General features: G+C 44.3%; 1 long non-coding RNA gene across 1 annotated transcript in view; it reads right to left on the bottom strand.

Annotated features, from left to right (window-relative positions):
- Positions 1-4,452: 4,452 nt before the first annotated feature.
- Positions 4,453-18,295, bottom strand: part of LOC147015028 (uncharacterized) — a 48,269-nt gene continuing 34,426 nt past the window's right edge. Inside the window, exons 3-4 of the long non-coding RNA XR_015050201.1 lie at positions 6,013-6,132; positions 4,453-5,697 (exon numbers count right to left, since the gene is read on the bottom strand). This is a non-coding gene — a long non-coding RNA (uncharacterized LOC147015028). The remainder of the gene's footprint in view (positions 5,698-6,012; positions 6,133-18,295) is intronic.

Raw genomic sequence — 18,295 nt, 5'->3', positions numbered from 1 at the left:
CCTCATGTACCTGCTCATTTACATACCCTCTGCACACCCGTTCTGTTTTAAAGGAAACAAGGTGGTGCAGACGGTCGACCAACTTCCATACCTGGCACTGTGATTTCAACTGGCTGTGGTCCACATGGAGACGTTGATCTCTGGATAAACGGGCTTCAGAAACATTCCTGTCATTATATTATGGAAAGCGGTCCGGAAACAACCAAACATCTTGATACAAACTAAGATGGAGATTTTTTTTTGGGGGGGGGAGGGGGGCACAATCTTGCTCTCGCTGATTTACAACTGTAAAACTTGGACCCCCTCTCCAAGCCAACCAGCAACTTACTGCAGATGACATTTTATCTGAGGTGCCTACAAACCATCTTGGTTTATCCAGGTGTGACAAAAGGTGGAACTCATCGGTCCTAACACCAACCAACGCATGGACTGAGGGAGCGGTCGATAGATGTGACTCTACTGGTTCAGGCCTGCCAGGATCATTCAAGGTGGTAACGCCTCATAAAGGCTGCCGCTACCTGTACTACCACCACCACTCAACAACATAAAATATCTAGATAAGTGGCAGTTACAGAAATGTATGCAAAGTGAGGCTGTCCTTGAGGAGTCAAAAGGAAAGAGTTAATGAAAGCGCCCCCAACAGAAGCATCATGATGGACGGTGAGATGTCTAGTTCTGAGGACCCGATGCAAGAAATCGGATGCCAGAAGAGTTTCGATATGGTCCATACACACGAGGTAAGGCTGGCAGTGACATGGTAAAAGCAATCGTGCTGCTCATGATGTACCATAGGCCGTGCCTGTGGTTCTACCCGCCAGGTTATTTCTGCACACCACGTGACTTCAAAATTTTGTACGTACAATGTAGATATATAGATGTTATTTGATATAATTAGTAGTCGAAAACAAATGAATGTGGATGGAGGTCATGGCTTCACCCCTGTTTGCTTGTCTGTTTGTCTGTGAACAGGATATTTCAAAAAGTTATGAACAGATTTGGATGAAACTTGGTGGACAGGTTGGGTGGGTGACGAGGAAGAATTGATTCGATTTTTGGTAAGGATCCGAATCCAGATACCAGAACTTTAGTCGAACGTCAGGGCTGGCCAGCCGGTTCGTAAGAGACTTGGGACAAGCTTCCCCCGGCCGACCCCACAAAAAAGTGGGAATAATTGCGGTCGTTAAAGAATAATCATAATGTTATTATAAGCAAACCGCCGTCAGCATGGTATGCACGTACACCAGTGCTGGATTAACCATTAGGCAGACAAGGCACGTACCTTAGGGCCAGTCAAAAATTCGGGCCAAAAATTATTTTCACATTAAATATTTGGTTCTTGAATCAGTTCATCTTTTGTCTGGGGTCCATTTCCATGAGCCCGAGATCTAATTTAAAATTTTCAGGCCATTCTCTAAAATTTCAATATGTGTCTTAGGGCCAGCCGAGGCTTAATCAGGCACTGGCATACACCTGACCCCCCCTTCCTCCCCGTCAACAGGTGTTTCTGAACTTCGAAGACGGTGTCCAAGATGAAAGAGGCGTATTTAAGGAGATTGTGACGTTTACAGTTCAAACACAACTCTCTTATCATACTTGTAACGCTCTCCAAGAGTTTTTGACAGAGAGAAAGACTTCGTCGGTTGTTTGGGAAACGGCAACGATTCACCTGCGGGGCAGAGCTGCGATCGAACGGGCAGCACAAAAAAACAAGAAGGCAATTGCAAAACTTCTCCAACGTATTAAGTGCTCGCATTTGTAAGAGGGATGTAATTGGAATAAACGAGTGAGTAACAAAGCTCGGCGCGTTGGTGCATCGCCCAAACAAAGCGAGCACGAACCGCATTAATAAACCTCTAACCGCTGCGTCAATCGCTATACGGCCAGGGCTAAGCAACCCGAACCCCCCGAAGAGATTGTCCGAGCGAGGGCTTCGATTGGGAACCGTCGGCAAATTGACGGCTCCAAAACAAGGTTTCGATCAGCGTGCGATTAAGGAAGGCCGGTGGTGGCCGGGCTGGGACCCGGGCCCAGGCCTGTGGGGGTCGAGGTGGGACCCGAGCCCAGGCCGGTGGTGGCCGGGCTGGGACCCGGGCCCAGGCTGGTGGGGGTCGGGGTGCTGCACCCGTTGAAATTAGACGCCAACGCGTTAATTACGCGGCGCGACTGCAGCGCCTCCGCTAATGGCTGTTTACAAGGCAGGGACGAAGCGCTAATGGAGTTGGACAAGCGGCGCGGAGGGAGGTCACTCGCAGGTTGCGCCTGTTTGTGCAGTGGCGCGGGGCGTGATCTGCTCGCGATACGTTTCGGGGTCCAACAAGAAGAATGACCGGGTAGGGGCGTCGATCCCGGGATGCGAGCCGCTGTCTGCGAGCTACAATTTGGGTCATGTGATGTTTGGGGCTTTTTTTTTTAACATTTTTTTCCATTTTGATTTTGATCAATGCACCGGATTTTCACAATCACACGGAAGACCAAATGCTGGAATGGATTCATCAGGAGGAACCTGGATAGGATTCGGATGTTCAGCCGCTACTCCACAACCCACAAACGCATCCAGGCACAGCCAAGTGAGCCTTGCAGAAAAACTTGTGCAATAACTCACTTCTCCGACACAGATAGATAACGAAAGAAATAGCGAGTAAAAGAGATAAAAGAATAGAAAAAGTAAGAATTCGAAGGAACAAGCCGGTAGGCGACGTGGGTGGTCGCTAAATAATTGCATACGTCATACAGTTTTTGACGGATCGGGCTGAAAATTTTTTGACAAAGAGGTTGATTATAGTGCGCATAAAAGCGTGGAAGCAGATTTTTGATTTTCAAAAAAAAATATATATATAAATATTTTTCGGATTTTTCCAAAAATTTCAAAGTCCTGTTGCTTGGCAACGGTGGCGTCCATAGCAACGGTGCTCAAAAGCATACAACTAGATCCTGGTATGAACCTGCCAGTCAAGTTTCATCAAAATCGGTTGACTCCTCTGGCCTCCAGAGCTGTCCATTACATACAAACAGACAGACGGAAAACCAGAGAATAACGGTAGTCTAGCGACCACCCAATAAAGAGAAATGTGAAAAGAACAAAGATGTCGGGAAGAATCCGGATAGATACATTTCGACAGTTACTCCCCGGGCTCAACCACAGCAACAGGTACAAGCTACCAGAGATCCGAATCATTTTCCACTTTAAATAAACCCTCAAAGCGGATATTTCAATGAAGGGGAGGTAATATTGAATTTATGCCTGGTGTTGACTTAATGGTTTGGGTGGTGGGCTTGGGGTCCAAGGGTCCTTAGTTCAAATCCTGCTCAGCTGTTGAATTAATACCAGGTGGGGTTCCTCACTCTGCCTGTCATGCCTGTTTTCCTTCTGAGGTCGTCAAAATGAGTGCCAAGCAGCCAGCTTGCTGGTATCCTGCGTCGGAGTGGTGACCCATCCAGGATTGTGTCCAATAGCCAAGGAGAATGCTTTGGCAGCAACAACGCTCTGCACAGAGTATGGTCCTGATGGATGGATGGATGGATGGATGGAATATTGAATTTAAGGCAAATGGTAAAGACATGGGATTTTCGCACAGGATTATAAAACCACACAAGAAAGAGCAATCAGAGATTGCAGACCCTCGCCAGGACTTGTTCTGTGTGGTGGTTGTGTAGTTTTGTGTGGTGTACTTTGTTTGGAGTTTGTGTACTGGTGTGCTGTGTAATTAATAATAGACATAACGAGAACTGCCACTTAAGAACTAATGGCAGTGATGACCGGGTACCAAGACGTCCCACTTTGATTGGACACTGGACACTGACCCATGACATTTATTATTGGTTCACGAGCACCAGCCAGAGTGACCACTATATTTGTTATGTGTGTCTGTCTGTCTGTCTGTCCATCTGGGTGTCTGTCTGTCCAGAGCATTCTGTGTGTCTGTCTGTCCAGAACTTCGTAGACTTGGATCCGATCTTGATGAAACTTGGTTATTTGTTCGATATCAATGTCTAGTTGTGTTTTCCTGGAGGAGGGCATGCTCCGCCCATTGTGGGCGGAGCCACGCCCAAAAAATATCCATTTTTAGGGGCTAGTTGGATTAAAAATCTATCTTCTCCTAGGGAATTGACCGAATGGAATGGGTTCTTCGGTATTTGAATATCAGAATGAATTATCTAAAACTTGTCATTGTCCGATTTTTCATTTTCGTCCCAAGGTCAAGGTCACAAGGTCAAAAACTTAGAAAATTGTGAATTTTGACATAAAAATCATACGACCGCCCAAACTTTGAGAACTAGGATGACAATTTTTTTTATGCATAATCTTGAGGTCATTCCCAACCTCAAGTCTTGAAACCGTTTTGCTCTATCTCGAACACCTTGCCCGTGGCGCCCCCTTCAAGTTTGTTTTTACGCTGATTTCATCAAAGTATGGATATATAATCCGATGAGTGTGAAATGCCATATGGCCTATATGACGTTATATTGTTCCTGGAATGTTCCAGAGGAAGTTTTGCACCAAAGGTCAAAATCATTGACCTTTGACCTTTAAAGGCCACAAATAATCAAATTTTCAAAGTTGTGGGAATTGAACCGGGGTTTCGACCTTCTTCGACGAACTAACTCCAATAAGCTATAGCACGTATCCTGTTTCCTTATTTTAATGTCCACAACATTGTTTTGTGACCTTTAAAGGTTATGCAAAGGTCAAATTTTGAAAGTTGTTGAACGAAACCGGGTTTTCGACATTTTGCAGCTAATAACCTGTCACTCGTACCACATCATGTTGATCATTTTTATAACTTGGTCAAAAATTATCACATTGTCTCATCCTTGACTTCTGAAACAATCTACATCGTCAAACACCGCTCGTGAACCATCGTCGTCTTCAGACTTGTTATTCAATTCAATTCAGAATGGGATTGAAATAGATTCAATCAAAATCAAATGGAAGACCAAATAGGTACATTCCTGCATTGAAGTCATCAGAAGGAACCCAAAGAAGGAAAAAGCAAAGATGAAGTCATCGGGATGAACCTGGATAGGATTCGTGTTTCAGCTGCTACTCCACTGTCCTCAAACCCATCCAGGCACAGCCAAGTGAACCTTAGTCCAAAAAAAAAGAAAAGAAGCCAGATCAAATTTTAAAAATAATTCTGGCTGCCAGACCACGCATCCAATCAGGTTGAAATTTAAAGCATCTATTCCTTATCACTACTGGATCATAATTGTGAAGCTTCACATCGATCGATGAAGTGGTTCAGGAGAAATAATTATTTTAAGATTTTCGCTCAATCCAATATGGCTGCCAGACCATGTGACCTCTCAATTATTCATGAATACCCTGGTATCCCCAATGTTTGCGGAATATTTGTGTGAAGTTTCCCCTCAATCTGTCCAATCGTTCTGGAGAAGATGACCCTCAATAATTTTCATACTGATCAGATGTAGCATTCTTTGTATGCAATTATGACATCATAAAAATAAAATCACACATTTCTCATGAGGAGTACTTAACATTTGCCAAGTTTAAATATTTTCTTTGGTGCTATTTTGGATATACAGAAATCCAAAGTTTTTCCCTTTTCCAAACATGGCTGCCACACCACGTGACCCATGACATCATTATTAGCATTAAAACATTCTACATGAGTAGTCGCTCCGATGGTGAAAATTTCGTGTAAATCTGACAAGCGGTTGCAGAGAAAAGCACTCGTTCTGTGATGGCAAATAAACAAACAAAAAAGATGGCATGCAGAGCACAATACGAAATACATTAAACAAATTTGATCTTAAAAAATAATTGGTGGTTGAACTCAAAGCCAAAATACACAAATCCTCTTCAAAATTCAAGTCAAACGGATGAAAATTGACAATTTTGGAAATGACGATGTTGACTTTTTGGCCTATGTTGACCTTTTGGCCTATGTTGACCTCGAAAATACTTGTTTCTTGAATTCAATGACTTGATATGCAAATTCTCTTCAAATTTCTTGTCAATTGGATGACAATTGAGGATTTTAGAAATCTCACCTTAGTTGTTGGCCTTTGGCCTACGTTGACCTTTTGACATCAAAAACAATAGGCTTCTTGCTGATGACAAACTCTCTCATGTGGTGAAGTTTCATGAAGATCGGTTAAAAAAATTCTGATCTGTAGGCGATAAACATAAAAAACAAACTGATAAACAAACGGACAATCAGGATAAAGACATCATGCAGAGCACGATACTTCCAAATTCCCCCCCCCCCTCTCCAAAGGTTGCTATGGATACATCAAATTGCCCAATGCCCATTTCAATTAGATTAAAATTGACAATGTTAATCAAAGCTCTGGTCAATTGGGTGAAAATTGATTATTTTTCAGATTGAAATTGATAATTTTAGAAGTTTGACCTTGAGTTGACCTTTGACCTTTAGATCTCAAAAATAGTTGGCTCTCCAATTCAGTAATGATGTACTATACAATTGCTGCTCAAATTTCAAGTCAATCAGATGAAAATTGACAATGTTTCAGTTGAAAATTGATAATTTTCGAAGTTTGACCTTGAGTTGACCTTTGACCTTTTAATCTCAAAAATAGTTTGTTTCCCAATTCAGTAATGCACAATGTAATTGCTGTTTAATTTTCAAGGCAATCAGATGAAAATTGACTTTTTCACATAAAAATTGATGATTTTAGAAGTTTGACCTTTGACCTTTTGACCTCAAATAGTTGGTTTCCCAATTCAGTGAGGCAATATGCAAATCCTGTTCAACTTTTAAGTCAATCGCATGAAAAATGACGATTTTAGAAATATGACCGCATGACCTTTGACCTTTGATCTCAACATCAATAGGCTTCTCAGTTGAGACGACCGCTATAACTTGGTAAAGTTTCATGACGATCGGTTTAGAATTGTGACATGTTGGCAATTGACAGACAGACAGACAAACAAACAAAGACAATTACGAAATTGACTGATCAATATACTTGAAAAATTTTCGATTTCCACAAGTAACAAACAAACAAACAGACAAACAAACAAACAAGGAAAAGACCGTGCAGAGCACAATACTTGCAAAGTCCACTCCTCTCTCCAAAGGTTGCCATGTATACATCTAATTGTCCATTTCATTAAGATTGAAATTGACAATCTCAATCAAAGCTCAGATCAATCGGATGAAAATTGATTATTTTTCAGATTTAAGTTGATGATTTTGGAAGTTTGACCTTGAGTTGACCTTTGACCTCAAATAGTTGGCTTCCCAATTCAGTGACTCAATGTGAAAATCCTGTTCAACTTTGAAGTCAATCGGATGAAAAATGATTTTAAAAATTTGACCTCAAGATGACCTTTTACCTTTGACCTCAACATCAATAGGCTTCTCAGTTGAGACTACCTCTCCAACTTGGTAAAGTTTCATGACAATCGGTTTAGAATTATGACCTCAAGGCGATTGACAAACAAACAGAATAACGAAATCGACTGACAAATATATTTGAAAAATCTTCGAAATTGCAAGTAACAAACGGTCCCAAATGCAATACCCTCTCCTCCGGCGAGGGTATGGTCGGGATGAAAAAGGTATAGTTGCATAGATGAAGAGTAGCAAATATGATTAGGAATGTTCGATCACCAAAAGTCTTCCCCCACATGTGAGGAACAACCAAAAGTTTCCAGGTATTTAATCACAGTTTTCTTACAGGGGTATAAAGTGTTATAAAAATGGTGGAACCGATTGATCCATCCATCTTTTGGGACCATACTCTGTGCAGAGCGTTGGTGTTGCTTAAGCAGTCCCCTTGGCAATTGGGCACAATCCTGGACGGGTCACCACTCCGACACAGGATACCAGAAAGCTGGCACTCATTTTGCCGACCTCAGAAGGATGACAGGCAGAATCAACCCCACCTGGTATTAATTCAACAGAAAAGGGGATTTGAAGTCAGGATCTTATGATCCCAAAGCCCACCACCCTAACCATGAAGCCAACACCAGGCATCACCGATTGATGTTTGGCTATAAAGGTTGTCAGGACTATTTCAGAAAGGAACACGAGGCAATGGAGCCAGTGTGATGTTTTTGAGGATTGGGGTGAGGTGATCAATTTGGAGTTCGGAATGTTGGCATGAAATCACAAAGAAGGTTACAATAATAGAACACTTAGTTTGAGTTAATAAATGAAAGAGCAGAATAAATCGGATAAATGTCTACGACTTGGAGAATGATGACGTTACATATTTCATGTGAAAACAATTTTATAATAAACATCAGTTTGTTATCGGTTGGGCGGTTGGACAATGTGTGCACACCTTCTCCATGTTAGTCCTCCATTTTATCTAATATATCAAGCTCTTTCCAACCACTGACTCGTGGATTTCTTCATACAAATCACCTGCTAGTTACTTAGCAATCATTTATCTGAATTTCCTGAAAATTGCTAAATTAACGTTATTCTGGAATGCTTCATTTATTGCAAGTACTGTCTTACATATATTCAATGACAGTATTTATAGAAATTGTTATTTTTGTTGACATAAGCGACTTATAATGAATTGTTTCCATTGTAGAAATCACTACCAGCGACGTCAGTGATGTCCTAGATAGACGTACTGTATTATGGTACACAAGAGCATTAGCAATATATAAAACAAATCAATAGTTAAGCACATCATAAATCAGACAGAGACATAGGAATCACTTGTAATTGCTTCCTTTCTGATGTATTAAGTCCGGTTTGCTTCGACTGTTTAATAAGCCCATTATGCTTACATCCTGCAAAAAGCTAAATAACTCAAGTAAATCAACAATTAATGATGAGAACGAGCTCTTTATTTAAATGCTTATAGCTATTCTAATTTTTAATGTAAATAAGGCAAAACAAATAAAATAAGAGGAGGTCGTTAGCATTGCCAAGCAATCAGTTTCAGTGTCAGCTCGATTGTTTTGGGTCACGGGACCCGCAGTGAGCAGACTGAGGCTGCACCGGTCGAGTTTTATTCGCAGATGTTTTCGTTTAGGGGAAAATTTTGACTGTTTTGTGATTACCTCCATCACCAAATGTGGACTCTGTCTGTCTGTTTGTTTTCACCCCTGTCCGTCTGCCTGTTTGTTTGTCTGTGAGCAAAGTTATCTCAAAAAAGTTGTGGACGGAATTTGTTGGGCAGGTTGGATATGTGACAATGACAAACTGATTTGATTTTGGTGAAGATCCAGATCCGGATACTCGAAGCTTTTAAGTGATTCTTCACCATTGAGAGATGGGGCCAAAAATGATACATAGCACGATATCTCAAAAAGTTTCGGATGGATTTGGACGAAACTTGATGGGCACGTTGGATGCGTGAGAAGGGAAAATTTCGTTTGATTTTGGGAAAGATTCGATTCCGGATCCAGAAAGAAGAATTTTTTTTTAATTCTATAAAGTGATGCTTCACCATTGAGAGATAGGACCAAAAACGAAATATAGCATGATATTTCAAAAAGTTGTGGATGAGTTGGTTTTTCACTGCTGTCTGTCTGTCTGTCTTTCTGTCTGTCTTTCTGTATCCAGACATTTTGGTTCAGTTCCAGATGCAGATCCGGACTATCAGTGGGATCCAAAACGTAAACTGTTGAGCCTGGCGGAGGTACGCGCTCTACCGAGTGCCCGTTCTAGTTTTTTCCTGCAATATTGGCTTCGAGATGCATCAGTATGCGTTTCAGCTTTCTCCCCACTAAGAAGGTCCGAAACATTTATTATATCTGTGATTGAGTCAGTGAGTGGGTGAGTGGGATTTCGAGAATCTCGCAATATTTTTAAAGAAAACAACCGTCATTGCTTACTTTTAATGATGTGTGTACTGTCTATGCATTAGAAGGAAGATAATTGGTTTCCGGTCTCATGGTCACTTGACATTTGCAGTTCCATGGGGTTTCCGCATATCTCGTGGGATTGTGAATTGGACAGGTGACCGTGATGGGCCGTAACATGTAAGAGCTGTTTCGATTGCAATTTCTGTGAAGTCGGTGACAGTGTGATTGGGAAAGGAAAAGCGTTAAATATTTCCGCTTTTTTGATGTGGGAATTCCTGTTTGCTTTTATGAGCGGGAAGAGTGGATGACAGAATTGAGGGAGGGGGGCAGAGCAAACATGGGACAGAGTTGGGAGGGGGAAGTTGAGTCTTGGTGGGTGGGTGGGGGGGTGGAGTTGAGTAGTTGTGTTACGGGGTGTGTGGAGGTCCACGCTCACCTACGATTATTCGGGCCTTGCACTGGCTCACATCATTGGCATTTTTTGCAGTATGGACAGCTGCAAGAACTCAGCCCATTGGGTGAATTGAGAAAGGCCTACAACTCTTTTGTTGTGTAGAGGTACATCCCTTTCTCTCAGGTACTTTTCCAAGTATTTTTTGACTTCTTTTAGAAGCTCTGTGAGCTATATTAGGTTACAATCCCGATCACATACACACAATTCCTATCACTTCGCTATTGCAGACAGGTCTCTGTCTTCACCTGCCTCCTTTCTGTTCTTGCACCCTCTGCTCTTTCCGTGTTTTGTCCCCCCCCCCTCAGTTTCTGCAGGGCACATATGGTCCACCATTAACCCCCTACTGGTGAAACTGCCAAAATCCAGGATCATTGCTCACCTCCATTCTTTTTTTTTTCCTGCCTGTGGAATCAATTTTCACATCCTCTTCAATCTCATTCTTCGCTCCAGGTCTTCAAGACAGCTGTTCACAACCATCTCAGATCATCCCCCATCCAAAACAATGATCTTTTTACCCTCATTAACTCCCCCCACCCCCTAAAAAGGAAATGGGTTAACCCCTTCCCCACTCCACCACAATCCTCCCTCCTTCCAAATTTCCAGTTTTCCCTCCTGAGAGTTTCCTTCTGTGTCCATCTTGTCCAGCTCATGCATCCTCTCCTGCCCCCAATTCCTCCCGATACCCTTTTTTTTTTTGTATACCTTGGTCGAGGCTCGTATGAGAGCTAACACGCAACTCACAGCAAGGAGGCATGAGACAAGAGGGGCGGGAGTGGAAGGGACAAAACAGTGGGGAACAGACACATTAGGTGAACTGTGGAAGGGAGAGGGATGGGGATGGGACGGGGAACATGGTGAAGAGAAGATGGACATTTCAGGGACTTTCAGGAAGGGAAGCAGGAGAAATGAAGGAAGTGGGCTTGGGTGGATTATCGGGGGTAGAAAAGATCGAGGATTTGGATGGGGGAAGATAAGAGGTGGTGGTGAACAGCTGTTTTGAAAGCCTGGAGGGAAGAATGGGAAAGAATAGAGTGAGGAAGTTTATTCCAAAGGCGGGAAAAAAGAGGAATGAAAGAGTGAAGATGAGCAGTGATTCGTGATTTTGGTAGTTTTACCAGAAGGGGGTTGTTGGCGGACCTTGAGCGCCCTGTGGAAATGTGGTGGGGACAAATCGCAGAGAGAGCAGGGGGGGCAAGGCTGGAGAGGAGTCGGTAGAAGACAGAAAGACCACCGACCAACCTGCGGTGATTGAGTGAGAGGCCCAAAGACTCAGCTTCATTGCGGGAGATGCCGATGATCTCAAATGCCCTGGTTTCGACAGCGTGAAGCCGAGAAAGGTGGGAGGCAGGAGCACCAGCCCAGAGGGGAGAGCAGTACTCCATCAGGCTACGGACAAAAGCTTTGTAAGTGGTCAGAAGCTCAAGAGGGCCGATGAAGGACTTAGCACGACGGAGGATTCCCAGTCGGCGACTGGCTTTTGAGGCGAGGTTGGAAATGTGACTTTCCCAGGAAAGGTCATGGCAGATAGTGAGACCTAGAAGCTTGAAAGAAAAGACTTCTTCTAGAGGATTGTTGAGAAAGTGGATGGGGGTGTTTTGTAAACGGTCCTTTCGAAGAGACATAGTGAGAGTGTGAGATTTGTCTGGATTGAAAGACATGTTCCACGTGTTGGACCAGTTTGTGATTTTATCCAGATCTGCAGTGAGCGAAGAAGCTGCTGCTTGCCGGTCTGAGGGATGACAGATGGTACGGCAGAGGGTGGAGTCATCGGCAAAGAGAAATAGAGGATTTTCCAGAGAGTCCGAGAGATCATTGATGAAAACCAGAAAAAGAACAGGGCCCAGAACGTTACCTTGAGGAACTCCAGCCTGCACAGGAAGAGGGGATGAAAGAACTCCATTTAGGGCCACACGTTGACTGCAACTGGAGAGGAAGTCTGCGAGCCATGAGTGGAGATGGCCTTGAATACCATGGGAAGAGAGTTTGGTGAGTAGGGCAGGGTGCCAGACTGTGTCAAAAGCACGTGATATGGCCAGGGATACGGCTCGGATTTCCTGTCTGGCATTGAGGACCTCCATCCATTGATGGGAGAGCAGAAGCAGCATATCCAGGGTAGAGTGACCTGGTCTGAAACCAAATTGATGATTGGAAATCAAGCCATTGGAGAAGAGGAAGGATTTCATATCTGAGGCGATGATGGATTCCATCACCTTGCTGATGATTGGGAGAAGGCTGATTGGTCTGTAGTTATAGGGATCTGTTTTTGCACCTTTTTTATGCAGGGCAGTGATGTTAGCAGATTTCCAAGCAGATGGCAGATGACCTTGGGCAAATGAGAGGGTGAATAGAACAGAGAGAGGGTGAGCAAGAGCAGAAGAGCAGGCTTTGAGGACACGTGGGCTGATGCCGTCTGGACCGGTTGCAGAATCTGACTCGAGGTTTGAAAGCAAGCTCTCCACCTTGTCAGGAGAAAAGGATACAGTGTCCAGGGACAGTTGGGTGCGACTGGGTAAAGTGGGTAGAGATAGTGATGGGTTTTGGACACAAGATTTAGCTGCAAACACCGAGTTTAGACATTCAGCTTTATCACGTGTGGAATCAGCAGTGCGGCCATTTGAGGTAAGGGAGGGGATGGAGGGGGAACATACACCAGAAACAGATTTGATTAAACGCCACCAGGATTTTGAGGAGGGAGAGAGGTTTGAGAGTTCAGACTTGAGATGAGAAAGATGTTGTTTTCTGGCTCTCCTGAGGGTAGATACACACTTGTTCCGAGCTTTGTGGAAAGAACTGAGATTGCTCTCAGTTGGGTTTGCTTTCCATGAGGCAAAGGCAAGTTGTTTCAGGACAACTGCCTCGCCACAAGCTTCAGTAAACCAAGGGCGGGAGGAAGGGTAAGACAACTGAACACGAGAGGGGATAAATCTGTGCATGAGAGGGAGCAAGTTTCTTTGAATGAATTCCCAGGATGAGTTGATGTTTGAGAAAGTAGTTAATGGAGACCAGTCTGTCAGTTTGATGGCTGCTCGGAGACCCTGCCAGTCGGCTTGAGTGAAATGCCAGACTCGACGGCGGTGAGGTGGTTCTCTGATAACAGCCAGAGAGATGTCCACTTTGACAAGGACGTGGTCAGAAGAACCAATTGGAGCGAAGGAAGAGCAGCAGATATTGTCAGGGAAATTTGTCAAAATCAGATCCAGAAGATATGGAGTACCATTGGTTGAGATCCGGGTCGGGAAGTTGACCGATTGAGTCAGTCCCAATGAGTCGCAGAAAGCTTTTGCTGAGGTGGCATGGCAGGTGAGAGAGGTACCCACACCGAGCCAACTGGCGTGATGACAATTGAAGTCACCACATAAGAGGAAGAGAGAGTTTGGATGAGAAGATAGAAGATGGTCCATGTTTTCGGTTAGTGAGGTGTAGATGGAGTCATCACTGTTCGGTGGACGGTACAGTACACATATAAACATGAGGTGGGAGTGGAGGGGAAGCCGAAGCCAGAGGTATTCCTGGGGGTGTGGGGGAGTGAGAGCAGTGCAAGGAGAGTGAGGAATAGAGTCTTTGATGAAGAGAGCAACACCTCCCCCTAAAAAGGAAATGGGTTAACCCCTTCCCCACTCCACCACAATCCTCCCTCCTTCCAAATTTCCAGTTTTCCCTCCTGAGAGTTTCCTTCTGTGTCCATCTTGTCCAGCTCATGCATCCTCTCCTGCCCCCAATTCCTCCCGATACCCATTGCTTGTCCTCCTCCCTCCATCTTGACCTTCTGCTCTGCTGTTGTTGTCCCCCCTCTCTCTGCTTGCTGTTCCTTTGTCCTGTTGCATCCTGATCCATTAATTGTTCTATCTCTTCCATGAGCCTTAACTCTGCATCAACAAAAGGCCCCAATCAACATGTCTTCTTCAGGGTTCTGAGTATGCGCAGCATGCATTCTGGGTCAGATTACGTCATTTTGAAGTTCGTCTCCAGATCGAATAACTCACATTCAAAGAAAGACCATCTTTTTATTACATACGCAGAGGAATATGGGAGAGCGGTGTTGTTGAGCTCGAAGCACAGCAGGTGGGTACTTGACAGGGAAATATTCACTGTGACCATTAGACCAATGACGTAAATATTCATTATGACGTGCAAATGTATCTGCGAATAACAAAAAAACGGAATTCGAACCCATTTTCACCTTCAAGGCCTGTGATGGAGAACTTGGAAGTGGGACATTCAGCATGCCCCCAAAACAGGTGGAGAGCTCGGTCTGATGTCCTGGAAATATCCGGAGGTCCGAAGCTCGGAGATCTTCCTCGTGGAGAGAGGAAGAAGTCAAATCGTGGTGAGGAAGAACAAGAGATGATGTTCAATGATTAACTGTGTTTCACAAACTTCCCAAATGTTCCCCCAAACAAGCCCCCTGCGTTTCACCAAGGACCTCATTTGTAACACTGGACGAGTCACGTCGTCTCCGCTCCATCATCGTTTGGCAGAATTGCTGATGATCTAGAGTCGAGAACATCTCAGGCATCACAGTCCTCACAGCTTTAAGCACATCATGCTCATTATGTGCCAATAACTTACCTGTAGATGTAGTGGTTGGCCAGAATGCTGGACCAGAGTTGCGGCTGAGGTTGGATATTTTGTTGTTTTAAAAAGTAATTATGTGGAGGATGTTGAGTTGGTGTGGTGTCAATCATTTTCAGTAACACGACTAACAAGGGGTAGTCCCGAAATCGGGCACTTTTGTCATCCTCACCTTCCTGCTCATCTCCACCCGAGACGGTGGTCTTTTAGCACAAAGCAGGGGCAGATTACATCAGAACGCAACACCACCACCACCATAAAAAGATCAACATGAGCACTGGGAAAACCACCTCTTTATACAATGAAGCAATAATACTCTCCATCATCTCGACTGCTGGCTACTATTACCATTACAAGCCCCACTACCACTAACACCACTTTAACGGTCCCGATTATTGCTGACTTCTTGTGCAGTCATCTGGTGAACGTTTTTGGCTCCTTATATTTTATTGGTCTTTGCATGCTATAGAATGCATGCTATAGCTCCTAACAAATTGGTCTTGAGTTTGAGGTCCTTATATTTCCATTGAATTAGCACTCGGTGGGGTTGACTCAGCCTGTCATCTTTCCGAGGTCGGCGAAATGAGTACCAGCGTACTGTACCGGTTGTTGAGGGCACTGCATTAGCGGCACAGCCGCGCCCCCAGAAAATGATGCAACCAGCAGCAACAGGCTGCACACGATAGCTGCGGTTGTCTTTGGTGTCGAAGCACCGATCCGACGGTTTACAGTCGGCTCGGAAGTCAAACCTAGACGAGAAGTGGACATAACAACCTCTGCATCACCTTGTTGGACAAATGCACAGAGCAGCGGTGGAGTGAAGAAATACAGGAAGGAAGCGTGAGACGGGTGAAGATCCTGTAAATGGAGGAAATTAAAGGAACTCAGCACAAGGATGAACAACTGAAAATCAAATTAAACTTCCTCGTAGGACAAGTTATGGAGTTCAAGAGAGGACAAGATTGAGATGCAATTCAAAGAGTGCAGTGGTACAACATCTCGGCACATGTACAACAAGTCGGTACATGAACCAAATGTGGTGGGAAACCCTAGCCCATGAAAATAGACCTCGAACTGAAGGGAAAGACAACGAGCGTACAAATGCTGTTCAGGACAAAAATGAATAGACAAAGCCAGCAATGTATTGTATGTGTGAGAAAGTATCCGAAAATGGAAAGCCCTGTCCGCATCCGCTTTGTAATCGGACTTCGGCTTCTTCCACATGATAAACATGACGAAAAGAGCTCAATATATTGTTCACATTTCAAGTCACATTTCAAGGATGAAAATTGACGATTTTATTTGACACTGACCTTTGACCTTTTGACCGAATTATTGATTTATCTCCTCAATGTTCTCATCACGAAGCATTGTTGACAACTTGATGACAAAAGCTCAAAAAAGTTCCGGCCCGGACAGACGCGCAGACAGTCGGACGAGAATGCTGTTCTGCTTCTCCAAATGTTCTTGTTGTGATAAGTACTTGTACATTTTTGGTATCGCTTCTCAAAAATATTTTTAACCAGTAATATATAAAATATATATATATATATATATATATATATATATATATATATATATATATATATATATATATATATATATATATATACGAAAAGAGGAAAAGAGAAGTGTGTTTGTGTATGTGTGTAAGTGTTTTACATGGAGAACTCTTCTGTATTAAAGAATTAACAACTGGTTACCCATTTGGATTGAATGAAAGAATGAATGAAATGTTCGGTCAGGTCAGGTGTGGGAGCATGCGCCGGAGCAGCGCGTCGCTGCGTCCACTTTCCTTGGGTACACCAAGGGCTTCCGTGTAACCATCCCCCAGGCAGATGCCTGGCCCAACCCCATCTCCTTGAGATAAACCTGCTGAAACCACGAGTCACGTGGACGACTCGTTGGCCTTCTCCATTCAAGAGGCTCCCTCGCTCAGAGAATGTGGTGAGCAGGATCAGCATCGGCAAAACGAGCCACATGTCCATACAGCCGCAGCTGAAGTGCACGGACTACACAGGTAACAAATCGCATTTGAGTCTCTCTCAGCAACTGCTCGTTGGACACAGTCTGAACAGCGATAGCCAAGGATTTTCCGAAGAGACCTGGCACCGAAGGAGTGAAGTCTTCCTCTCAGATCCTTTGTCAGAGTCCAAGTCTCACATCCATAGAGCAAGAATGGAGGCAACAAGGACTCGTATAGTACTTTCGGCCTCCTGCCTAGATACCGACAGCACCACACCCCATCATCCAGTGAACCCATGACTCCCCAGGCCCAACCCAGACATCCATTCACCTCCGGTTCACAACCTCCAGAGATATGAATATCACTGCTAAGGTAAGTGAATCCCTCCGTAACCTCAACATCCTCACCACAAACAGGCACAGACAAGATGGCAGCATCCAAGATGTCAATGAAAGCCTGAATCTTAGTTTTGACCCAGGAAACCCATAATCCCAGCGGCTCCGATCCCTCATTCAGTGCCTATATGGCTTCCACAAGGATATCCATCGTTTCCGCAAGGATGACTGCATAATCTGCAAAATCAAGGTCAGAGATCTTGACATTCCCAAGTGATGCACCATGTGGGGACCAATACGCACTCCTGACGAACTCCGGCAACAACTGGAAATAAATTGTAGATGCAACCACAACACCTCACAGCACTCTCTGTACCAGAGTATAATTCAGAAATCAGAGCGATCAACTTTGGTGGCACCCCACGAAGACCAAGAATCCTCAAGAGGGCATCCCGATTCATTGAATCAAATGTTTTGCAGGGATCAACATAGGTTGTGACCAGCCCATGCCAAAACTCTCGACTGCTTTGAGTGAGGACCTGGAGAGCAAGGATAAGGTCAATTGTTGACTTCTTTCGTGTAAAGTCTGACTTCTCCGTGCGTTGGTGCTCGAGCAGATGGTGGTGAACCCCATCAATAATTATCTGAGCAAAGACCTTGCCCGGCACTGAGAGTAGCGTCACCCCTCGGTAGTTGTTGTAGGCCTGGCAATCACCCTTCCCTTTCCAGAGAGGGACAACACAAGGTCACTTTGCCAGTCAGTTGAGATGATGCCTGTGGTCTAAACAGAGCACAGGACTGCATGTAACATCACCAGCACAGCATTTCCACCAGCCTTGAGTAGTATAGTTAGTTCAGCATGAATGCCACAGATCTCAGGAGTTTTACCCCATTTCAACTGGATCACCGCAGCCTGTGTTTCCACAAACAGAAGTGGATCACAGTTGATTGGTGGGTCAGCATTAGGAATAGTAACACCCCTGATATCCAACTCAAGAGCCGGTGAATTAGCCAGGGACAGCCGGTCAAAGTAACCGGCCCAGCGGGTCTCCACTTCGGATTCCTCTATCACGAGTCCACCACCCTCTGCTCCAACAGCAGCACACCGAGGAATGAGCTTGGATGAACGCAATGCGCGAATTCCCCTGTAAGCAGGACAAGAATCACTCTTCCACAGGTGATGTTCTATCCCTCACAGATTCCTCGCACAT

This window comes from Eptatretus burgeri, chromosome 12 (genome assembly GCF_056783735.1).
Source record: "Eptatretus burgeri isolate ZD-2024b chromosome 12, Ebu_testis_v1, whole genome shotgun sequence".
In the NCBI taxonomy this organism is placed as follows: Eukaryota; Metazoa; Chordata; class Myxini; order Myxiniformes; family Myxinidae; genus Eptatretus; species Eptatretus burgeri.
The sequence above is the reverse complement of the archived record's forward strand: the minus strand, read 5'-3'. Positions and strand labels throughout refer to the sequence as shown.